This window comes from Triticum aestivum, chromosome 1B (assembly GCF_018294505.1).
Source record: "Triticum aestivum cultivar Chinese Spring chromosome 1B, IWGSC CS RefSeq v2.1, whole genome shotgun sequence".
Taxonomy (NCBI): Eukaryota; Viridiplantae; Streptophyta; class Magnoliopsida; order Poales; family Poaceae; genus Triticum; species Triticum aestivum.
In genome coordinates, this window is record NC_057795.1 from 22,849,103 (window position 1) to 22,873,278 (window position 24,176).

A 24,176-nucleotide genomic window follows, 5' to 3' on the forward strand; every position below is an offset into this window, starting at 1 on the left:
CACCAGTTGCCCCCCGACGACGCCGAGCACATCGACGCCGCCAGGCTGCCCCGACGCCGCCCGCCGCCCCCTGCCGTCGCCGTCGCCATCGCCCACGCCCGTCGTCGTCGCCGGCCTCCCCGAGCCCGCGCCGGCCTCCCCGAGCCCACGCTGTCCTCCCCGAGCCCGCGCCCGCCGTCGTCGCCGCCAGGCTGCCCCGTCGCCGTCGCCCGCCCCCGTGCGCCGCGCCCCGAGCCCCTGCCCCGTCGCCGTCGCCCCCGCGCGCCGCCACCGCTGTGAGCCGCCGCGCCGCACCGGCTCTGTTTTTTTTTCATTTTTATTAGTTTAATTTTTTTGTTCAATGTATATATATGTGTATGTATGTGGCTATATATATATGCGGCTCTGTTTTTTCATTTTTATTAGTTTAATTTTTTGTTCATATATATATATAATGTATATGTGTATGTATGTGGCTATGTGTATGTAATGTTCAAAAATTGTTCAGAGCATGTTTTTGTTCATATATGTATTTATTGTTCATATGTGTATTTATTGTTCAGAACAAGCAATACTAAAAGAATGAGAGGAAAAAGGAAAATAAGAAGAGGAAGAAAGGAGAAAAAGAGGAGAGGAAGAAGAGGAGAAATAAATAAGAAGAGGAAAAAAGAAGAAAAAGAAGAGGAGAAGAAGAAAGGAATAAAGGAGAAAGAAGAAATTCTATTTTCTTCTTTCTCTATTCCTTTCTTCTTCTCCTCGTTTTTTTCTTTTTCTTCTTCCTTCTTCCTTTTTCTCTTTCTTCCTTTTCCTTAATTATTTTCCTTTCTCGAGGGAGAAGAAGAAAAAGAAAAGGAGAAGAAGATATAACCCCTCTAGATAACTTCGACATGAGGGGCGGTCGATATATATATATACCCCCTCTCGACCGTGATAACTTATACAACTGCAGCACCCCCCTTGGCCCTCTCGCTCGACCAAAACTCTCGAGGACACCCAAATCCTAGAGAGAAAACGATGTTGTGGTCTCCTACCCCCTCCCGCCGCGCCCCTACCCGACAAATTAACTCTCTCGAGGCCACCCAAATTTATCAAGTTAAAAGAGCGTTATCGTCGAGGCCACCCCAAACCCTTGAAGCGTTGTGTCGAGGCCACTAACATGATTCCTTATTGTGATTAGCTAGCTAGTTCTACGTTTGCCACTAATATATATATATATATATATATATATATATATATATATATATATATATCCATCTGTACCATGTTTGAATAATAATTGACATGTTGTAAATATTTGCAGAAACTATGGAGCACTCCCGAGACGAAGAAACAGAAGCAATGTTGGGGGACATAATCGCAAACGGATCAAGTGATGATGTTGCGTCATTTCTCCTCGACACCGTTGATCAGCTAGATGAAGAAGAGGGCTATGTTTATGATGGTGGCTTCGACCCATTAATGCCGGTACAAGAGGAGGACTATGTTCATGATGGCTTCAGTGACACAACGGAGGTACAAGACGAAGGAGACCGTGCTGACTGCTCCGGTCACCGAACCGAGTCCGGCCAGGTATATATATATTAGTTAAGCCCGTGCTGACTAGTTAATTGATGCATCCATTGTTTCGGTATATGTACACATATTAATTACTGTCGTCTTTCTTCCTTATAATTTCTAGCCCTCCGGATCGAGCACAACTTCGGGAAGGAGACGAGGCCCGAAGAAAAAGTTGAGCTCGGATGAAAAGTTTGAGATCATAGAAATCGCGCCCGACGGCGAACCGATTGAACCCATCCGGACAAGGAAGGCATTTTCTGCTCAGTGCGGGGTTCTTGTTAGGGACAGGATCCCGATCAGCATCCAGCAATGGTATAAGCCTGCTAAGGATGAAGACGCTGAGGTGTCTTATGTTAATGATATGCAGAAAGAAGATCTTTGGACTGAGTTGAAGGCAAATTTCACCCTACCGCCAGAGGAGGATCCGGAGAAGACAGTTAAAGAGCAATTAATCAAGTCTTGTGCTCTTAAGAAGATGGCAGGCCTAATGAGGAGGTGGAGGAAAGAGCTGAACCAGTTTGTCAAGGAAAAAAGACACCAGAATTCATCGGCAAATATGAGAAGATCAAAGATCACTGGCCCGCATTTGTGGCCCACAAGACATCGGAAAAGAGTAAGAAGATGTCAGAGACAAACAAGAAAAATGCTGCGAAGAAGAAGCTTCACCATCGCACAGGGTCAGGTGGCTACCTCAAAGCCCGGCCTAAGTGGTCCAAGGCTGAGCATGATCTGCTTGAAAAAGGGATCGAACCAGAGACAATGCGCTGGCCAGACCGTTGCCGGACTTGGTTCTTCGGGGCTGGCAGAACCTTGGACCCTGTAACAAGGAAGTGTTAGTGGACGGACGAGCAACTGCAAATACCAGTCAAGAACCTTCGACACTATATCGATGCAGCGCAGCGAGGGACGTTCCTTCCAAACAGGGAGAAGGACGAGCTCACAATGGCCCTTGGGAATCCCGAGCACCCTGGACGGACACGAGGCATGCCAGGCTCCATTCCGTGGAAGGTTGGTTTTCCGGATGTAGGGGGTTACAAAACCCACGAGAGGAGGAAGAAACTAGAGCAGGACCAAATACAGGCGCTGCTTGGAAGGGTAATGGGGCTAGAGGATCGAGAAGAGGAACGAGAAGCAGCAGATCGCAACAAACGACATGCCGAAGCTTCCCCGGAAGCTACCCCGCCATCTCAGCGGAGAAGCAGCGTGGCTTCCACCGAGCTGCTTCAGCCGGAGCATGTCTTGACGGCTCCTGCCAGCTATCCCGTGGATGGTATCACGGAGTCTCAAAATTGCCACATGATGGCGCGATGGATGAAGTTGAAGGTCAAGGCGGCTGTTGGCCAAGTTTATCCTAGTGGACCCGGCACAACTTATCACTGTCAGCCGATTCCAAAAGGATATGCTAAGGTGATGGTGGATGAAATAACGGAGGGATTTGAGGACCTCGTGCTTGACCACCCTACCGGTGAAGGGGAGACTAGGCTGGGTTCTGCTCTGAAGACTCCATGCCTATGGAAGAAGGAGCTCATCAACCTTCTGAACTGGACGCCTCCGCCTCCTCCTCCAGCTCCGGCGAGTCAGGGCACTCCGCCTCCTCCATCGCCTCCTCCTCCAGCGAGTGACGATCAGGGCATGCATGGCGGCACTCCGCCTCCTTCTCCGGCGCATGGCGGCACTCCGCCTCCTTCTCCGCCTGCGCCAGCGCTCCCGAGCAGCCAGCAGCATCCTCCTTCTCTGCCTCGCCAGCAAGGGCGGAAGAGACCCGCCGCCGCCCCGGCTGCTCCTGCGCGTCGTACTCCTTCTCCTCCGCCTCGTAAGCAAGTACGAAAGAAGACAGACGTCGCAGCCGCTCCGTCTGCTCCGACGTCTAGCAGCACAACCAGAGGCGGGAGGCAATACAAATACGGTCCATCATCTCTCAAGCCTCTAGAGAAGTTACCGTACGAGAGGTCCGAGGAGGAAAATACGATTGTGCAGGCCCACGTGAAGGAGTTCTTTGAAGGGGTGAACGCAAAGAGACATCCACCTCCGGAGGAGAAGGTAGATCCGGTGAAAGCAAAGCGCACTATCGATGCCCTGAGGAAACCACCAAAGTCTCCGCCGAGAACCAACTATGAGCGCATTACTGAACAGACATATCTCCAAGCCCAGCGGTCGGGAACTACTGTCAGTGCTAAAAGGTCAAAACAACGAGCAAAGGGGAAAAAATTGCCCAGCTCGGCGAACAAGCACAACAATCGTGCCCCCCGCTCAATGTGTCTAATGCTCCGGGGACGGTGGCCGGTTATGGCAATCTTGACGATTACCTGCCTGATGATACACTTCCTGATTTCTTGAAGGTGGACGGACACAGATACGAGTACGGGAAGCCTCTCGTCAAAGATGAAAAATCTCTAACAACAATGATGCGAAGATTCCATAATTGGTACATGGAAACCTGCAGAGAGTCTGATGGTAAGAATGCTTTGTATCTGCATATTAAAGAGGAGCACGATCTCGTTGCAAATGATCTGTTGACTGTTCCATTTGAGGAGTTCTTCGAGTTCTTCAATCAAAAGGCCCTCGATAAATTAATGGTCTTTTGCTACTGCCTGTAAGTACTATTTCTGTCATTAAGTCTCTATATATAGCTTGGCCCTTTCATTGCATGCATGTATTTATAATTAATTATCCTCAATATATTATGCAGATTGAAGATCGTCGAGTGCAAAAAACAAGAAATTTATGATATTGGGTTCATTAACACAAATATCATAGATGTATTTCTGGTTAAAAAGAACGTCAAAGAGGCCGAGGACAACTTGCTACGATCGTTGATAAAAAATCAAAACAAAGATACCATACCCTTTCCTTACAACGGCCCGTGAGTGTTACTGTCGTGTGCATATTCGGTTTCCCTTATTACTCAAGCGAGGTTATAGTAATGTAATTGATGAGTTATGCATGCGTGCGCAGGTACCACTATATTCTTCTGTAGATTAAGCTTGAGCGTGGACTAGTAACCATCTTAGACTCGAGACGGAAAGATCCCAAAACCTATGCGGACATGACTGAAATGCTCAACAAGTATGTTCAATCGATCATAATTATCGCACCATATCGGTAACTTTTTGTTCATTTCCTGATATCTCAAGTAATAATAATTATTTTCTTTGTCTTGCAGGGTTTGGAAACAGTTCACCGCAGAAGCTCCGGGACTGCCGAAGGAGCTGCGATATACATACCCGAAAGTAAGTACTACTGGCTAGCTAGTTGCGCGCATCTCCAGCCCGTTGATTCTATATATAGCTATACTTTCATCAATGCCATTTATAATGCTTCATTATCAGTTTGATTGACCTCTATTTCTCGTAAAGTTCTTGTGGCAGGAGGAAGGGAATGATTTCTGTGGATACTACGTGTGCGAGCTCATCCACACCGCGACTTTGAAAAACAAGCGGGGCTACTCTCAAAGACAATATGAAGTGCGTAAGCAATAATATTCACAATTTCATTTTATTACACCATGATTTCTGTTGAGTTTCATTCATATATATGTATTAATTAACCCCCTTCTTCAAATTAGACGTGGCAGATGCGGAATGAACTCCTAGAACCAGATCGCATGAAAGCAATTCAAGAGGAATTGGCGGGATTCTTTCTTGACCACGTCATCAGTAAAACCGGAGAATACCATGTGGAAATTGATTTCAAATGCTAGCTAGGGGTTTGTAATTATAAGAGATCTTATACATATTGTACATGTATGTAGCCAGTAGCGTCGGATACATGATACGAAAACTTGTTGTTCGACCAACCTCTCGGAGAAGGAGAGGTCGATCGATCACTTCTCTCGGTATGCATAACGAACTTCTGTACTGAGTGGTTCTCTCGATCACTTATGTATATATAGTACGTAGCATCCAAGCACGGACATAAGAAAGGACACTTCTCTCTATTAATTAGCTAGCTAACACAATATATGAAACACCTAATTAAATTAACCCCCCAAAACCCCCAACCTCCCCTCCTTTCAAAAAAACACAAAAACCCCAGCAACTGGAATGCTGACGCGTGGATGCATTTTGGTCCCGGTTTGGTGCCACCAACCGGGACCAAAGGCCCCCTGACTGGGGTGGGCGCATAGGGCCACGTGGAGGCGCATTGGTCCCGGTTCTGGATTGAACCGGGACTAATGGGTGAAGGTATTAGTAACGACCCATTAGTCCCGGTTCATGAACCGGGACTAAAGGCCCTTACGAACCGGGACTAATGGATGGTTTTCTACTAGTGGTCGTGAGCATCCCACCACCCCTCAATGTTGTAGATCCATGTAGACATTTGATGATATCAGTTCAAAATCAACTTCGAAAAACAGGGGAGTGGTCGATACTGTGGTGGTACCACTATGGTAGAACTGCAATTTTGCTTCCAAATTACTATGTTATCTATATGGTTTATGACCATTAATTTTACGACAAAGGAATCTAAATGCTTTCCAAAATAGTCGATAATTTTAATTTTGGTAACAAGCAATGGGTTCGAAAATGTTTAAAGCGAGTTTTAATAGCGTCGATTTGATTCACGGAAAATGAAAACGAGATGGCCAAGCTTGGCAAATGTTTTGTTGAGAGAGGTTCGGTTCAGTTTTGGTCAGAAATTGGAACCAGACCATTCTAAAACTGAAAGTAGAAGGGCTCCGATATCCGATATAACGCTTTAAAGTAAACTATTAGGTCTTTAACCCATGCCGTGAGCAGGCCTTTCAGGTCCATGATTGTGTCCCACAAAGTTCCCATCTGCAGACCAGTAAAAACCACAAAACAGACATCCCATAGACTCTTTTGAGAGGATAGCGTCCTTCTCCCAAACGAGGGATATAACACATCTTAATCAAAGTTCAACTAGAGTCTTCAATGGTTATAAACCCTGATGCTTCCAAATCCTATGATGGTTTTGGGTTCAAATAGCATCGAAAAGTAATCCCATCCGAGTCTAATAGTTGAGTATGTTATGTGTTTGATGTATCTTGATTTGGATCTATACAAACGACTGAGCTCTACCCCTTGCTTGGCCTTAGGTACAAAGGATGGGTCATTTTGTCAAAAAAAAGTCCTACTACATCTCTCTTCTAACGCTTAAATAGGGGCACCATTATATTAATATCTCACACCACCATGTGATGCAACAACCATGTGATGGATGCTCTTATGTAGTTCGATATTGCCATAAGAAGCACATGTGCATTCATGTATGGTCGTGAGCATCGCACCACCCCTCAATGAAGTAGATACATGACAGACATTTTGATGATATCAATTCAGGTCCAATGTCTAGTTTATTTAGGTGAGCATATTTTGAGAATGCATTTGTATCTGGCATGTTAAATTTAAACAATTCCAATATGAAATTTCATATCACCGACATGAGATAAAACAGTCTCTAAGATACTAAGACATGTTTTTGGGTTCTTGCTCTGCTTTGGAGGTCTTAGCTAGTTTGGTGTTATTCTCATGCACCATGTGTGGAATCATCTGCTTGTGGCTTCATGGGAGTATATTAAATTATGTAAGTTTTGGAAGAACGTCTTGCAAGTGGTGTTGGAGGAATGGCTTCCAAGTAATGTATGGCGAGCCTTCGACAAAGTCCACTCAGAAAACTTCCTTTGGTTATAGGAATTTATGATTGTCAAGCGCAAGTTCGAACATATCTCGGAATGGAGATACACTTAGGCCTCCTTAGGTTTACATTGTATGAATTCTTTTTCTTTTTGCGAGAAAACTTTGTATGAATTCAATAGGAAATGTTTTTGTAGAAAAACTTTCTTTGGAGCCCTTTGGTTTGCAAGAATAGAATTTTATTCCTATAGTTCATATCCCTTGTATTTCAAAGGAAAAACATTAACTTGGACTCGATTGAAAGATAATTGAGTATGTAATCCCATTCAAGTATGATAGTTGAGTATGTTATGTATTTGGTGTGTTCCATTTTGAATCTACAAGTGGTTAAGCTCTACCCCTTTCTAGGCCTTAGGTCTGAAGGATGGGTTATGCTGTGAAACTTTGATCATATTCCCTCTCTCTTCTGACACTTAAATAGGGGCACCATTATATAGACATCTCAAACCACCATGTTGATGCAACAACCATGCAATAGATGCTCTCATGTAGTTTGATACTGCCATAAGAAGCCATGGGCACTCATGTATGGCCGTGAGCATCCCCCCCCCCCCAATGAAGTGGATCCATGATAGCATTTTGATGATATCTATTCAGGTTGAATGTCTAGTTTATTTAGATGACCATATTTTGAGAAAGCATTTGCATATGTCATGTTAAATTTAAACAAAGCCAATATGAAATTCCATGTGACCACCCACATGAGATGGACGGTCTATAAGATACCAATACATGTTGTTTAGGTTGTTGCCCCAGCTTTGGAGGTCTTAGCTGTTGTTATTCGCATGCACCATGTGTGGAATCATCTTACTCTGGCTTCATGGGAGTATATTCACAAAATTAAGCAAGTTTTTTTCTGTAAAATGCTTCATATCATTAGTGTATTCATAAAAGGACCATATATTCTTAAGTTCGATATGAAATATTTATCATTTAGTTTACAATGTTGAATGCTTGCCATTCATTTAGGAGGACTTGGGTAACTGAATGATTTAGTGATTATATGGCTCTTTAGGTTTCATGGAACACCTTTGTAAAAGTCTTGATTTGACTTTGTGCAACCCAATTGGCTTGGAAATAATTATTTCTCGAACAACCGCAAAATATGAATATGTTTTGTAGTGTGAACCATACATATTGTTAAGCTTTAGAATTTAAGGTACGTTAATCATGTTGTGTACATTAGATGTAGTTCCATCAATCTCTTCATGCAAAAATGTGCTTGATAAAAAAAGTTGTACTCCCAAAAACAAACAAAATAAGTTGCACATGACTGCTTGTTTTAGACGATAGGGAGGCGCGGGAGGGGGGCGATCATGCATACCAATTGTCAGTCAACCCACTCCCATTGTTTTTTCTCCGGACTATACTCTCACTGCTTAGCACCATGGCATTCTAAATTTGGGAAGTAAATAATTGTAGATTCTCCCAATGATCATCCAACATGTATATATGTGTGTTAATGAGACAGACATATTGTCAAATAAAATAGCAAGAGAAGATAGAAGCCATTGCACACTTCTTACTGAAGGAGGGTGGGGATAACTAGTTTGAGAGTGTAGATACTTGAACTAAAGAGGGAAAGCACAGACACCATGAGACTTCTTCATTTGACTAGATGATCATTTTCTAGAGGTGCTCTAAAAAATCAAAGTTTGCTAGTTTTTAGGTACTAAGACATGTTTTTAGGTTCTTTCTCCAGCTTTGGTGCACTTCACTAGTTTGTTGTTATTCTGATACACCATGTATGGAGTCATCTTATTGTGGCCTTATGGGATTATTCACAAAATTATGTAAGTTTTCTTTCATATCATGCTTCATTCAATTAGTGTATTCATAAAAATACCCTTTATTCTTAATTTTGGTATGAGTTTATTTATTTTTTTGATTGACAATGTTGAACGTTGATCATTCATCTAAGAGGCTTGGGTAACTAAATCCTTGCGTTAAAATTTAAAATTGTACAACTCGGCAGTTGCACACTTCTAAACCTAAGGTTCCATGGAACACTTTTTGTAAGTCATGACTTGACTTTGTGCAACCCACTTGGCCTAGAAACGACTGTTTCTCAAACAACCATGAAATATGAGCATGTGTAATGATCTGAACTAAACACGGGATTAAGCTCTAGAATTTAAGCCATGATAATCATGTTATGTAGATTAGATAGTTCCACCATTCTCTTGATGCAAAATTGTTCTTGTACAAAAAATGGTGCTCCTAAAACAAACAAAATAAATTGTACATGACCGCTTTGTTTTAGATGAAGTGGGGGGGGAGGGGGGAGGGGAGGAAAGCACAGACACTGTGAGTTTCTTCAATTGAGCAGCTAGCGACGTTTACAAAAAACAAATTTACTATCTTGATCCATTGGTTTACCATTTATGGGTAAACCTTGCGGATATGCCCGAATAAACTCGAGATCAAGCATTCGAACAAACAAAGCACGATCCAAACAAGAAAAAAATCAACGCTTTTAAGTACAAAATTTTGTTATGCACTACTCTGCTCATGGGCTAATCCTTGAAAATCATAAGGCAACCATGTATACTATCACTAGAGTCTATTAGAATTTGTAATAGATCATGATCAATTTTCAGGCCGAAGATCTCCATATCTTCCCTTCCAGTGAGATGATGATGATGATGGAGACATTGTCATGGTACTATCGTCGATCCCCTTGCCTTACCTCGAGCAACTCATGGAACCCCAATCCTTCATCAGAACAAAAATAAAAATCATACAACTTTTCCACAAGTATAAAGAAGTTTTATTTTCTCTGCCAAAACGGCTAAAAGAGCATTTCTCCATATCTAATTAACATAAAATGCAGCTAGGTAAGTGAAATGTTTCATGCTCACCAGCTTGCCTAGCAGCGCGAAGGAGGATCTCGTGGCTAAGGTCAGGATCCTCATCGGGGAACCTGGAGGTGAATGCCTCCACATGCCCAACCACCTCCTCGTTGGTGAAGTACTCGTAGAGACCGTCCAAGGTGAGGGTAAGGAACTTGTCCCGTGGCCCGAGGCAGTGGTGTCGGAGGAATGGCTTGCAAGTAATGTAAGGCAAGGCGCCGATATAGTCCACTTGAAAAACTTCTAGGAGAGCCTTGTTCCACCTAGGCTGCAACATCGAATTTCGCCATATTAGTGGTTTCTATCAGCAAAATTAGTTGGTAGTTCAAACTAATGATTCTACCTACTTATTCTTACATTAGATAAACTTTATTTGGTTGCATACACATGTGCATGAACTCTAATTGGTACTACTTGACAGTTGATAGAGAGAAAAACCTCTTTTAGGTAGCCAGCTCCAAATGCTCTTGTGATCTTCAATGAGCCCTTCACTCTGCCATTGAGTATGCAGGCAGGATCATCAAGGTGCTCACTCCTTATCCTTTTCACCTCCTGCATCCATGGGAACATCAATTTATAACTAACAAATGATCATGTTGCAGAAGAGGGTGTTCGATCATGGAACATGGTAGTTAATATAATAATGCGAAGAAAATGGTGGGTGGCGATGGGTGGATCACCTTGTAGGTGGTGGTGTTGTGCTCCATGGTGAGTTGTAGCCCGACAAGCTCTGTCATGTCGCACTCATTGAACTGCCGCCTGATCTCCTCTGTGACGTGGCCGATGGCGTTGTGCTGGCGACGTGTCAGGGCTCGTGCCGATTCGACAAGCTCCGGTGGGTCCATTGTCACCAAAACAGCTAGCTAAGAGGGAGTAGAATTTTGTGGAGAATGAAAGTGAATGTATTTGAGAAACAAGGGCTGCCAACACTTATATATATAGGCAAAACTTAGTATCGGTGTTCCAAACTAGGGTACAACATCACTAGGTTATGTATCTATGGCGTATTTATAAATACCATGCCAATAATATCTTGCAACTGGTCATGACCGCTGGGACCACATACTAGTGACGTGAGGCAAAATATCCACTCCAGCACTACCAATTTATACCTGACGTGCCAATTAGGCCGACGCCAGCACTATTAGAAAAAAAATAGTGCCGGCATTGTTGGAAAATAGCGCGCCACCAACGAAAGTTGTGGCTAGACGTTGTTCCACTAGTGTGGAAGCGCCAAGATTGTATCATCAACATATTGAATGATAGGGTAGTCTTCAGAAGCTGTTTGATCAACTGGTAGGTATATAAGCCCTTTAGTACATGCTTTGTTCATTAAAGCTTGCAAAATGCCTGCTGCCAGAACAAAGAGCAGTGGTGATAAAGGATCGCCTTAACAGAATCATCTTTTAGACTTAAATTCAGTTCCATGATTAATTCATGTTGAAGATCTCCGTATCTTTCCTTGCAGCGCGATGATGATGGAGACATGTCATGGTGCCGCTGTTGATCCCCTTGGCCAACCTAGAGCAACTCTTGGAACACCGTTTCTTCATCATAAAAATGTACAAGTTTTTCACAAGTATAAAAAAGTGTATTTATGTGAGAAGTTGTTTTTGTTGGAACCACTAAAAGAACATGTCTTCCTATGTAATTAAACAAATAGATAGGTAACAGAAATGTTGCAAGAGCACCTCCTTGTTTGGTGGCACATAGGAGGTTTTAGTGGCCGAGGTACTTGGCAAGATCATTTTTGGGGTACCTAAGGGTGAACGCCTCCACGTGCCCCACCACATCATCATTTTCACGTACAACCTCTAAATCACCTTCAGTGGTTACAAATCCCGATGCTTCCAAATCCCAGGATGTCCGTGGGTTCAAAAATAGCAACAAAAAGTAATCTCATTTGAGTCAAGCAGTTGAGTATGTTATGTATTTTGATTTGGACCTACTATCGATTAAGCTCTACTCGTTGCTCGTTACTCGCCCTTACGTATGAAGGATAGGTTGTTTTGTGGAATTTTGATCCTATTCCATCTATCTTCTCACGCTTAAATAGGGGCATCATTATACTGACATATCATGCCACCATGTGATGCAACAACCATGCGATGGATGCTCTTAGGTAGTCTGTTACTGCCATAAATGTGCATGGGCATTCATGTATGCTCGTGAGCATCTCACCACCCCTCAGTAAAGTAAATCCATGTAGACATTTTGATTATATCAATTCGGGTTCATTGTCTAGTTTATTTATATGGCAATATTTGATAAAGCAGTTGCATCCGACATGTTTAATTTAAACAATGCCAACATGAAATTCCATGTGGCCGACATGAGATGAACAATCTATTAGATACTAAGACATGTTTTTAGGTTCTTACTCTAGCTTTGGAGCTCTTGGCTAGTTTGTTGTTATTATTCTGATACACCGTGTGCGGAATCATCGTATTGTGGACTTATGAGAGTATTCACAAAAATTGTGTGTTTTTTTCTCATAAAACACTTCATATAATTAGTGTATCCATGAAAGGACTCTATACACCTAAGTCAAATATGAAACGTTTATTTCATAGTTGAGAATGTTGAACGTTGATCGTTCATCTAGGAGGACTTGGTAAATGAATGATTTAGTGTTTCTATGGAGCTTTAGCTATTAAAAATGTACAATTCGGTAGTTGCACACTTCTAAACCTAAGGTTTCATGGAACGTTTTTGTGTAAGTCTTGACTTAACTTGTGGCAACACAGCTAGCTTAGAAATAATTATTTCTCAAACAACAGTGAGATATGAATATGTGTTGTAATGTGAACCAAACATATGCTTAAGCTCTAGAATGTAAGCCATATTAACCGTGTGTGTACATTAGATGTAGTTCCATCATTCTCTTAAAAAATGTTCTTGTGAAAAAAGTTGTGATCCCAAAACAAACAAAATAATATGTACATGGTCACTTCTTTTAGATGACAGGGAGGGGGGGGGGGGGTCGTGCATACCAATTGTCAGTCCCCACTCTCACTTATTTGTTTTGCTACTCTCACTAGTTAGAACCATGGCATTCTGCATTTGGGAAATAAAGTCGCATTGATTGTCCAATGTGTGTTAATGAGACCGCAAACGACATTTTTAGAATGAAACAACAAGAGGATAGAGGCCCGCATGCACTTTTTTTTTTACTAAAGGAGGGTGAGGCACCTAGTTTGGGAGTGTAGATACTTGAACCCAAGAGGGCAAGCACGGACATCATGAGAGTTCTTGATTGTTTAGTGGCGTTTTCCAAAATCAAACTTACGATAATGTTGGTTTAGCATTGATGGGTAAAACTTGTAGCTTTACCCAAAAAATCTCATGATCAAGCGCTCAACCATGTAAAGCACGATCCAAACAAGAAAAAGAAACCATCACTTATACGTACAAAATTTTGTTATGCACTACTCTGCTCATGGGCTAATTCTTGAAAACCGTAAATGCAACCATGTATGCTATCACTAGAGTCCATTATAGTTTTGTAATCGACCATGATCAATTCAAGCTGAAGATCTCCATATCTTCCCCTCCAATGAGATGATGATGATGGAGATGTCGTCATGGTACTGTCGCCGTTCCCCTTGTCGTACCTCAAGCAACTCATGGAACCCCATCCCTTCATCATAACAAAAATAAAAGTCACACGACTTTTCCTCAAGTATAAAAACGTATAACTCTTTTAGTCCGAAACAACTAAAAGAGCATGTCACCATGTCTAACTAATCCAATATATAGCTAGGTAAGTGAAATGTTGCATGCTCACCGGCTTGCCTAGCGGCGCGGAGGAGGATCTCGTGGCTGAGGTACTTGGCAGGATCCTCATCGGGGAACCTGGCGGTGAACGCCTCCACGTGCCCCACCACCTCCTCGTTGGTGAAGTACTCGTAGAGCCCGTCCGAGGCGAGGATAAGGAACTTGTCCTGCGGCCCGAGGCAGTGGTGCCGGAGAAATGGCTTGCAAGTAATGTAAGGCAAGACGCCAACATAGTCCACCCGAAAACTTCCAAGAGAGCCTTGTTCCACCTAGGCTGCAACATCGAATTTCACCATATTAGTAATGGCTTCTATAAGCAAAATTAATTGGTAGTTCAAACTGATGATTCTACATACTCATTCTTACATCACATAAACTTTATTTGGTTACATACATATGTGCATGAACTTTGGTTGGTACTACTTAATTGACAGTTGACAGAGAGACAAACCTCTTTTAGGTAGCCAGCTCCAAATGCTCTTGTGACCTTCAAGGAGCCCTTCACTCTGCCATTGAGTATGCAGGCAGGATCATCAAGGTGCTCACTCCTTATCCTTCTCACCTCCTGCATCCATCAATGGAAATTAACATCAATCTAATTAACAAACGATCATATATGATATAATAATGCGAAAAAAATGGAGGGTGTCGATCGATCGATCACCTTGTAGGCGCTGGTGCTGTGCTCCATGGTGAGCTGGAGCGCGACCAGCTCCGTCATGTCGCACTCGTCGAACTGCCGCCTGATCTCCTCCGTGACGTGGCCGTGGCCGTCGGCGCTGTGCTGGCGCCGGTGGCGTGGCGGCATGATGACGCTGGTGAGGTCGGGCTCGGCCCGGTGCGCGAGCACGGCGCGGCTGTCGCCGACGTTCATGGAGTAGACGTCGGCGCCCTTCATGAGCAGCACCAGCACGCAGGACCCCATCATGGCCAGCTCCGGGCACTCGGCCGCGCGCGCCTCCGCCTCCGCGAAGTAGCCCTCCTCCGTGCGCCGCAGCGCGCGCGCCAGCGCGTCCAGCACCGCGCCGTGCCGCCCCCGCCGCCGGATGAGGTCGCCGGCGCTGTTCCTGCCGTTGCACGACGACGACGGCGGCGGCCGCCGCTGCTCGTCGTCGGGCAGAGCAGGATCGTGGTCGCTGGGGAGCTCGCGGCAGACGGAGGCGTAGAGGTTGGCGACGAGGTAGTCGGTGGCGTCCGGGCCGTTGAAGCCGTCGTAGATGCCGACGAACATCCACCCTCGCTCCTCCGACACCACGACGTGCACCCTGTCCTCCCCTGCCTTGCCGCGCGCCCACTGCACCTTGTCCTCCGCCGCGTGCCCGTTCTCGCCGTTGCTCCTGATCACGCCGCCGCTGCCGCCGTTGGTGGCGACCGTCGTGACGGCAGGCTGCTTCTTGGCCGCGCGGCCGACGCGCAGCGCCGACGCGACGGCGCGGCGGAGGCGGTCGAGGAGCGGGCTCCCGGACGCGGCATCCTGGAGCTGGCACCGGCGGCGGCGCCGCGTGGCGTAGAGGTCCGCCATGATGTCCTCCTCAGTGCGCGCGCCCCGCCGCGACGCCGCGGACGACAGCGCGCCCGAGTTCGGCCCGGACGACGAGGACGACGACGGCGACGCGCAGTAGTCCAGGCTCCCCGAGAAGAGGCCCGGCTGGAGCGTGCGGAAGGAGAAGGAGCTGGAGCTGTCGCAGGAGGAGGACGCCGAGAGCGATAGCTGGTTGGAGAAGGAGTTGGCGGAGGAGGAGGAGGCGGCGCCGATGGTGGACTGGTTGGACGGGAGCAGCACGCCGTGGATGGTAGCGCCGTCGAACGCGTCGTAGCCGTCAAAGCTCAGAATCTGGCCGACGGCGCAGTCACCACCGTCGCCCTCGCCGGCCGCGTCCACCGCGGACCGGCCCCCCGACGCGAAGCAGGGCGTGGCGAGCCTCGCCGCGCGGTTGCCCATGAAAGTGAGGAAGCCGAGGTGGAGGTGGAGGAGACGGCGGCGTATCGGCGTGTCGCCGGATCTGGATGCGCATCGGGGGCAAGACAAATGGGCGACATATCCGAGAAGGGGAGGGGGAGACGGGTAGAGTTGACATTGGCGCTCCTTTGGAAGGTTGTTGTTTAAGGAGTTGACCAGGATCTACCTATCTATCTATCTGTTTCCTCCCATTTGTTTCCTTCCTTCCTTCCTCGGCCAAGTTGACTTTGCATTGAGGATTCATGGAGTATGATATGGTGCCGGTGGTACCTCAGGGTGCCCATCTGCATCAAAACCCACAGGGCTACACGTCACTTCTCCTCCCTCTTCTCAACCTAACTTATACTCCCTCCATCCGAAAAAAACTTATTCCTTAAATAGACGTATCTAGCATCAAGTTAGTGCGAGTGCTTGACCTAGGCCGCCGCCGCCACCACAAAGATAAGGTTTTCCGCCTCCCGCCGGCATCGGTGCCGGTCCGTTCCGTCTCCGGTGGCCTTAGAACCATGGAGGTGGAGTGGATCTCGACCCTTGCCGGTGGGAGGGCTCCGTCTTTAGATCTTTTTTTAAGCTTTGTTAGGGCTTCTGTCCTGAGTGTTTGTAGCCCCCGTTTCGGTGATGCGTCTAGCATCATCGGTGTGGAGTTGTGTCTCCGGCGGATCTGTCTTTGATGGATTTGCTCGAATCCGTTCGTCGTTCGTGCTCGTTCATGTGTACTCAATTTGGATTCTTTTGATCTACACTCTTCATCTGCGGTGGTTGCTGTTCTGGTGTGTTGGTTCTATGGGGCCTTAGCACGATGACTTCCCGACTGTCTACTACAACAACGTTTGCCCGGCTCCGGCGAGGGAGGGGCGATGACAGTGGCGCGCCTTCGGCTCGCTTCAGTGTTTGTAGTCGTCGCTAGGTGGTCTACGGATCTAGATGTAATTTTTTTATCACTACTGTTCGTTTGTACTACCATAAATCCATGATTGAAGATGAATAGATTGGAAGTTTTTCTCGCAAAAAAAAGTTAGTACTAGATACATTTATTTGAGGAATAAATTTGGGACAAGTTTTTTCGAACGGAGGGAATAAGTTACAGCTATCTTCACAAATTTGTTGTCCAAGGAAAAGTACATCATCACCATGACTTATCATCGTGGAAGATTCCAGGCATCGCGGTCGAACGAATCGGAAAAAAGAACGAGCTATTATGTTGAGGTCCTTGTCTGCCACGAGCCTCGCAACGGCCTCCTTATCTACCACAACTTACCGTGGAAGATACCAGGCGTCGCAGTCGAACAAAATCATCATCTCCAAAAGAAAAACGGAACCAAGTACAATAATGTTGTGTTGAGCTCATCATCATTGAAATCTGCCGCTGGACTCGCAACAGCCTTCTTATACTTTTCTACCGTCTACCAAAAGACTCTATTGTGTTTCAACTTTCAAGACAACAATACATCATTGATATACTAATACTAGCACGGCAACCAGACAGGGGTGTAACTTGAGGTTATCACTGCGGAGAAAGTATTAGGTTTGAGCGATGCTTTCAGCCATGATGCACGTACGTACGTCTAGTTCATTTTGATCTAGCCAGTGAGGGTTAGATAATTTGTATTCACTGGAGGAGGCATGAACAGAGGCATGAATGAAACAAGAGAGATAATAGAGTCACCAACCACTGATCCATCTTCAGAGCAGGTCCTGACGCACCAACCTTATCAAGCCTACCGTCGACGGCACCATGGGGTCAGACAACGCCACCATCCTGCGCGTGTCCATCCACGCGCGCCCATCGCTGAAACTCCGCAGCGCCACGCCGCCGTGATTCACCGTCGGCCCTACGATAGATGTAACACCGCTCCTCCTGTTGCCACCTCCAGCCATCACTTGCTCCAAAACGATGCCCCCAGAAGGGAAAGCGACACAGAGAACGTCATCATCATCCGATCTGGGAGACCCATATATAGGGTTCCCCCGGAGCATCCCGAGCCTGGTGACGCAAATTGCAACGACGATGCCTCGACAAGGAAATGACATAAAAATGACACAGAGAATGCCATTTCGATCTTGCCACCGGGCGTGCGCCGTCGGCGTCACTGGTCCCTTCAACCGGAGCAAACTCCAAAACGATGCCCTGAAGAGGGACTACGACGCAAAAGCATCGCCATCGCTTGATCCCAAGAAGATCTAGGGTTTTCCCCGGAGTTGCCCGCGTTGTCAAGGACCAAAAGAGGATGGAATCCGCATATCACCATCAATGCTACCATCCACCATCTCTATTGGAGGATTGCTTCCTCATGCGGAGAACCGTGCTGGCCTACTCGTGATGCACCAGGAAAATCAACCCACAACTATATATTACGCCTGGCACGAGGAAGGTATAGAGAGCTCGGACTAAAAGATCAGGAGAAGTTCGAGAGAAAAAGGTTGAAAATGTTCATTCATCACTCGGGCCTGCTCTAAACCACTGTGCAACCACCATTTGTTAGTGCCTCCTGTATCCCAAACGGCATCATGTCATTAGCTTTGAGCGTAAGTCAATGTCACCTAGATGCATTTGAGCATTTGGAGCACAAGTAGCACACGCACACTACAAATCCTCCTAAGTCGTTGCCTCACCATCTGTCATTCTTGTATTCTCGCATGCTAATGATGTCATGGATCAAATCAACCGTCTTGAATGGAAGAAGCCGAGAAGCTCCTACAATGATACTATCGTCATATAGGATAATGCTAAGGTGGAGTAGAACACACTATTAGAATAAAATTTGTATTCTCTTAATTAATTTTTCCAGCTTTTTTCATATTACTTCACTTGACCCCGCTCCCCCCACCCCCCTTTGGCGGTTGTTTTCCAATCTGCTGCTACCCCTCTCAGTTACTCACATCCTCATGTGCATGCATGGCAAATTGGCAATCGAACACCTGCATAAGATAAATGCTAAGGTATAGAAGAAAAACACCATGTGAAAAGACTTGTCTTCTCTTAATTAAGAGATGATCTTTTAACTATAGGAATCGAAAAACTTAAATAGGCAAAAGCATCTACTGGGAATCAATCTGGGCCCTCACGTATAGATTCCTACAGCAACCATCTACTGGGCTAAGCTGCCTTTTGCAATAACAACCAAGTTACATGCTGATTATACATTCTATTACTACGAAATTGGAAAAGAAAAAGTAAGGCCAATGATTCCATTGTTTTTCCTGCATGTCTCACAGTAGTTCATTTGCTTCTACTGATTTTTCTTCATGCCCCCAGCGGTATACATGTTTTCTTCAAAATTTTGCAATGACGTTTTTCTTATGTTTTGTTATCAAGCGTTCACAGATTTTCTTTTTGCCGGTAACAACATATCTAAAGTGCCGGGTTGATAATTGTCGACCTAGAAAACTTATTTAAACATAGGGAAAAGTTCTAATTGTTGACCTAGAGAACTTATTTAAACATAGGAAAAAGTTCTAATTTTTTGTGCATGGTAACTTCTGCGTATATAGCATTATAATGTACACACCGTAGTCCGTAGAGCTGATAAATTACGATCAAACAACATGGTAACTTTGACTCGAAAGCAAATGTTGTCCAAACATACCCCTGTAACTTCTGTCTAAATAATATGGTAATTTACTTGTGGTAGAAGTGACAACTTACGTACGATCATCATGGTAACTTTGATCTGGGGAAAAAAGTTGTTGAAAACATACCTCCAATAAATTCTGTGTAAATAACTAAATAACATGATAACTTACTCATTGGAGATCTAATAAATTGCGTACGAACATCATGATAACTTTGAAACGGGGAGGGGGGGGGAGTGTTGGGAATGTAGGCAGTAAAAAACATGACAATTTATGCACCACGGACATGATAACTGACACACGAACACCGTGATATCTTTGATCCAAGAATTTTTGTTGTTGAAAATTTACCTCAGTAGCTTCTGTGTAAATAGCATATAATTTACTCTCCATAAATTTGATAACTTACGCACGAACACCGATAATTTTGACTCTGGGGTGGAAAGTTGTTGACAACATACTCCCGGTAATTTCTATGTAACTAGCGTGATAATTCACACACCATAAACACAATAACTTACATACAACACCGTGGTAAGTTTGACCCGGGGGGAAAGTTGTTGAAAGCATATCCCTGGTAAATTATATGTAAATACCATGATAACATACTCACCATAGATGTGATAACTTGCGCAAGAACACAATGATAACTTTGAAGAGGTCTTTTTTGTTGTTGAAAATACACATCCGATAACTTCTATGTAAATAACATGGTAATATAGGCACCGTAGACCTGATAACTTATGTACAAACACCGCTGTAATTTTGACACTATGGAAAAAAGTTGTTGAAACACACCCCGATAACTTCTGTGTATAAATAGTATGGTATTTTTTATGCACCGCAAACCTTATAACTTGCGTACAAACACCGCGATAACTTTGAGTCTTTTTTTGTTGTTGAAAACACGGCACAATAAATTCAATGTAAATAACATGGTAACATATGTACAAAAAATTGATAACTTAAGCACAAACACTATGGTAAATTTGATCTGGTGGGGAAAAAGTTGTTGAAACGACCCAGTGTAAATTCTTTGTAAATACTCCGCAATCCTCTCTCTTCGCTGTTTTTTTAAGTAGATCACTCGTTCAAACTCAAGCAGAAAATACCACACGTACACACGTAAGCACACTCTATAAAGCCACCTAAGGAACCCTGCTAAACAAGAATTTATGGAGAAGTCCATCCATAAATTTAGGCATAAAGTGCAGCACTGAAATGAAAATCAGAAATCATCTTTCTATGTACTTACACAGGGTTAAAATGGTTGATTTCCATCCAATTAACAGCAAACAAAGGCTCGACGTGTTAGGTTATTGGGCTTAGTAATTGTGCTTAGCCTATCCACACAAGACCAAGGTTCAAGTCTTGTCAATTTTTGGACGTGGAAAAAATCGGGAGAATCGAGCGAGAGAGGCACAATGCTTGCTCGAGTCGTTTGGGAATTGTTCGGTAGGATGACTAAAAACATAACGGTCATCAGTTATGACGCTCCTTTTTTTTGCGGGAAGTTATGACGCTCCTTTAGGAATATCTAGTTATCAAAGATAAAAGTGAGAAATAGTCCATTGTACATTATCATTATTTTGTCCGTTATAGATTACGTGATGAGCTTAAGATAAATTTGCCTTATCAACCACGGTAAATACCTTGACAGATTTTCCTTAAAAAAGGAACCTAGTTGTCCTTGGTATACGTGGTAAGTATTGTCGGAACCATTACATTCCTTTCATATTATTCTATTATGGTTACATCTTTGGACTAAGTCATTCTAATCCCTTGCTCAAATGCTCCCATTGAACTTGTTTTTTGGAAAACATTTGTAGAATAAGTGTATTATGAAATGTTCATTGACTAGCTTTGCATATATACATTTGAGTTTCATTTTTTTGTTTGGAATCTGGACTCTTTTATATTTGACTTATATTTTTGGCTTCATTCTCTATTTATTTCATTTTTGATTTTCCCTCTTCCTGAATGGCAAACTGAAAAATAGCAAACAAACTCAAAAAATGCATTTTTTGCAGGAAAGAAACATTGCTTATTTTTTACCGACGAGCAAATCTTTGTTTTTTTTTTTTGGACGGTCACCGGGGGGACGGAATCCCCACCTAAATATATTGCTCAAAAGGCTGCCAAAGCCAAGAGTCGCCCCATAAGCTTTGGCTGATCTAGTTTATAAGGAAAACCGGATCGAAAACCTAAACAAGTTGACCGCGTTTATGAGGGAAACCGGGCCGAAAATCGTACAGGTAACAAGGTTACAGAAGAAGACAAAAAATAATTGACGCCCAGGAGAAGACACGACTTACTAGCATGCAGAAAGACCAACGCCACGAGAGACGCAAGTAGATGTGGGGTGTTGTTCAGGGATCCCAATGCCAAGACTGTGCAAACAACCTAAGCACCACACCGGCGTGCGTACCGAGCCTCACGACACAACAGAGGATCATCCATAACCAACGAGTGCCAAACCATAACACGAACCTTGACTGGGAGATCCGCCACGAGCGATCGAGACGATTAGCAGGTTGGGGAGGCATCATTGCGTCATCATTGAGCAAAAGTGAACCAAGACAACACCAAGAGCCCGAAGCTCACCGCAGCACAACGACAACCATGGGAGGGTCTTGAGCATGCACAACAATAGTACAGAGACCACGCGATGGACAGCCAAAGAGAAATCACATGAAGAACACACCAACATGGATGACACACTAAATGATGGGCATGGGCGGATGGATGGTGGCGAAGGGCTCGACAAGGAGGCAATGTTGGCGACGGTTTGGGGAGGACGGGCGTAGACAAGTGGGTTGAAGCAAAATGGAAAGGTCACACACAATGCAGAGAAGAAGTTCACCATACAGATATGAAGTTGCAAACCGCGCCGTCGACATGGAGGAGAGCCCAAACCAAGCAGGTACAGCTCAAAGACCACACCTCCAGGAAGGAAAGCGACACCGGATTGGCGCCGCCGTGGTCAGCTGACACATGGGTCAGCAGGGATTTCTCCCAAAGCTAGTACCAAATCAAGATCCCAAACCAAGCTGTACAACTCAAAGACCACGCCTCCAGGAAGGAAAGCGACACCGGATTGGCGCCACCGTGGTCAGCTGACACATGGGTCAGTAGGGATTTCTCCCAAAGCTAGTACCAGATCAAGGCTGACGTCGTCAGAGCAGCTCCGACAGCCGAAGCAATGCAAATTAACGACCGACGGGCCACCATCCATAGGGGTCGAAGGAGAGGTAGGCGTGAGGTGATGGAGAGTCGAGGAGCCGGCTGGGGGTGGGGTAGCACGCAATGGAGCGCAGGGGTGTAGACGGCCAGGTCGGACACTGCACATGGCAGATCCGATGCACGCGTGCTTGGTCGTCGATGGAGGGGACCTCAAAGGCACAACCAGCCGGCGTAGGTACTCCGGCCTCGCCCAAGCACCAGAACCAGCGCAAGCACTGGGGATGAAGTAGAGCAAAGGAGGCCGGGCTGCCACCCCGCACCACCCAGGCAGGACGAGCAGGCAGACCAAGACTCGCACAAGGCGGGGAGCATGGATCCCGCAGTCGTGGCACACCGGCCCGGAGCAGAGGAGGGTCGACGCGGAGGGTGGCGACGCAGGTCGAGAGCGGCGAGCACCGACCGGATCTGAACGGTGGAGGACGCCGACGGCCACGGTGAAAGTGGACGTTGCGCGGCAGCGCGAGATGGGGCGAGGCAGTAGTAGGGAGGTGGTGGAGCGTCGGCGCGCAACAGGGCCCGGAGCACGCCCGGAGAGCTGAGGACGAGATGGATCTGGATCTGGCGAGTGGAGATGGACCGGGGAGGGTTGCGGCCGCGCGCTGCGTGCGTCCTCGCCGCCGCCGTCAGCCGCTGGGCTTTGCCCTTAGGCTTCCTCCAGCGATGGCGAGTAGGGAATGGGCGGCGCGGTTGCTCCCTGTTGTTGGCGGCGGCGGGGGCCTCCGGAGTCGCGAGAGCGACCCGGGAGGCAGCGGGCAAAACAAATAAAATTAGTGGTCCAAAATTTAAAAACAGCCTTTTGGAGCATCGTTTTTTTTCCAAAGCATTATGTATAGTATTTTTTATTCACAAGTGAAACACTAAGCAACGTTTGTCATACAAGAAACTCAGTCACCCAAAAAAAACACCCGCAAAAAAAATACAAGAGACTCTTATATTTCTCTGCACGCTCTTATATTTCTTTACGGACGGAGTATTAAAAAGAAATACATCCAGCAAGCTACAACCTGTGCAAACGCGTAGGATTTCATTTTCCGCTAGAACTAGGTTCTCACGTAGTGTGAGAGATCCAAAGACGTTATCTACTCCCCGGAGCACCACCTGGTCAGGCCGGTTGCCATCTTGCTACGCCATGTCGACATCGGCAACGCATCACGGCATGCGCACTACGGTAATCATGCTCAAATTATATCTGCAGCCAGCGTCTGACTTCCGTGTCAACCGAAAAGCTTGAGGATTAATTAAGATTAGAGGACCAAAGGCCTTCATGACCAGCCGGGCTAGCTAGCTAGCAAAAGGTGTGCTCTAAACAAAGCATACTAGTGCTAGTAATTAATTGACCAATTTGAAGTTTCAAATCTACTCCACTAATCAATTCGGATGGGAGGGACAAGTCAAATCGCCACCAGGCTGGATCAGTTGTATATTGGTTCATTTTCATACAATTTCTTGAAGAGCAAGTGGGTACAATTCTTGGGCAGCAAGTGGTTTTACATATTATAAGTTTGTAATCCAAGTGTGTGATGGGCAACGACGACGGATATCCGGTGGATCTTGTATGACCATCAGCTTGCAGCATGC

At 45.4% G+C, this 24,176-nt stretch overlaps 2 pseudogenes; both read right to left on the reverse strand.

The window, feature by feature from the left end:
• Positions 1 to 8,815: 8,815 nt before the first annotated feature.
• Positions 8,816 to 10,896, reverse strand: LOC123085175 (putative protein phosphatase 2C 46; annotated as a pseudogene).
• A 2,340-nt stretch (positions 10,897 to 13,236) lies between these two features.
• LOC123085184 (putative protein phosphatase 2C 46) lies at positions 13,237 to 16,010 on the reverse strand (annotated as a pseudogene).
• Between the last annotated feature and the right edge of the window lie 8,166 nt (positions 16,011 to 24,176).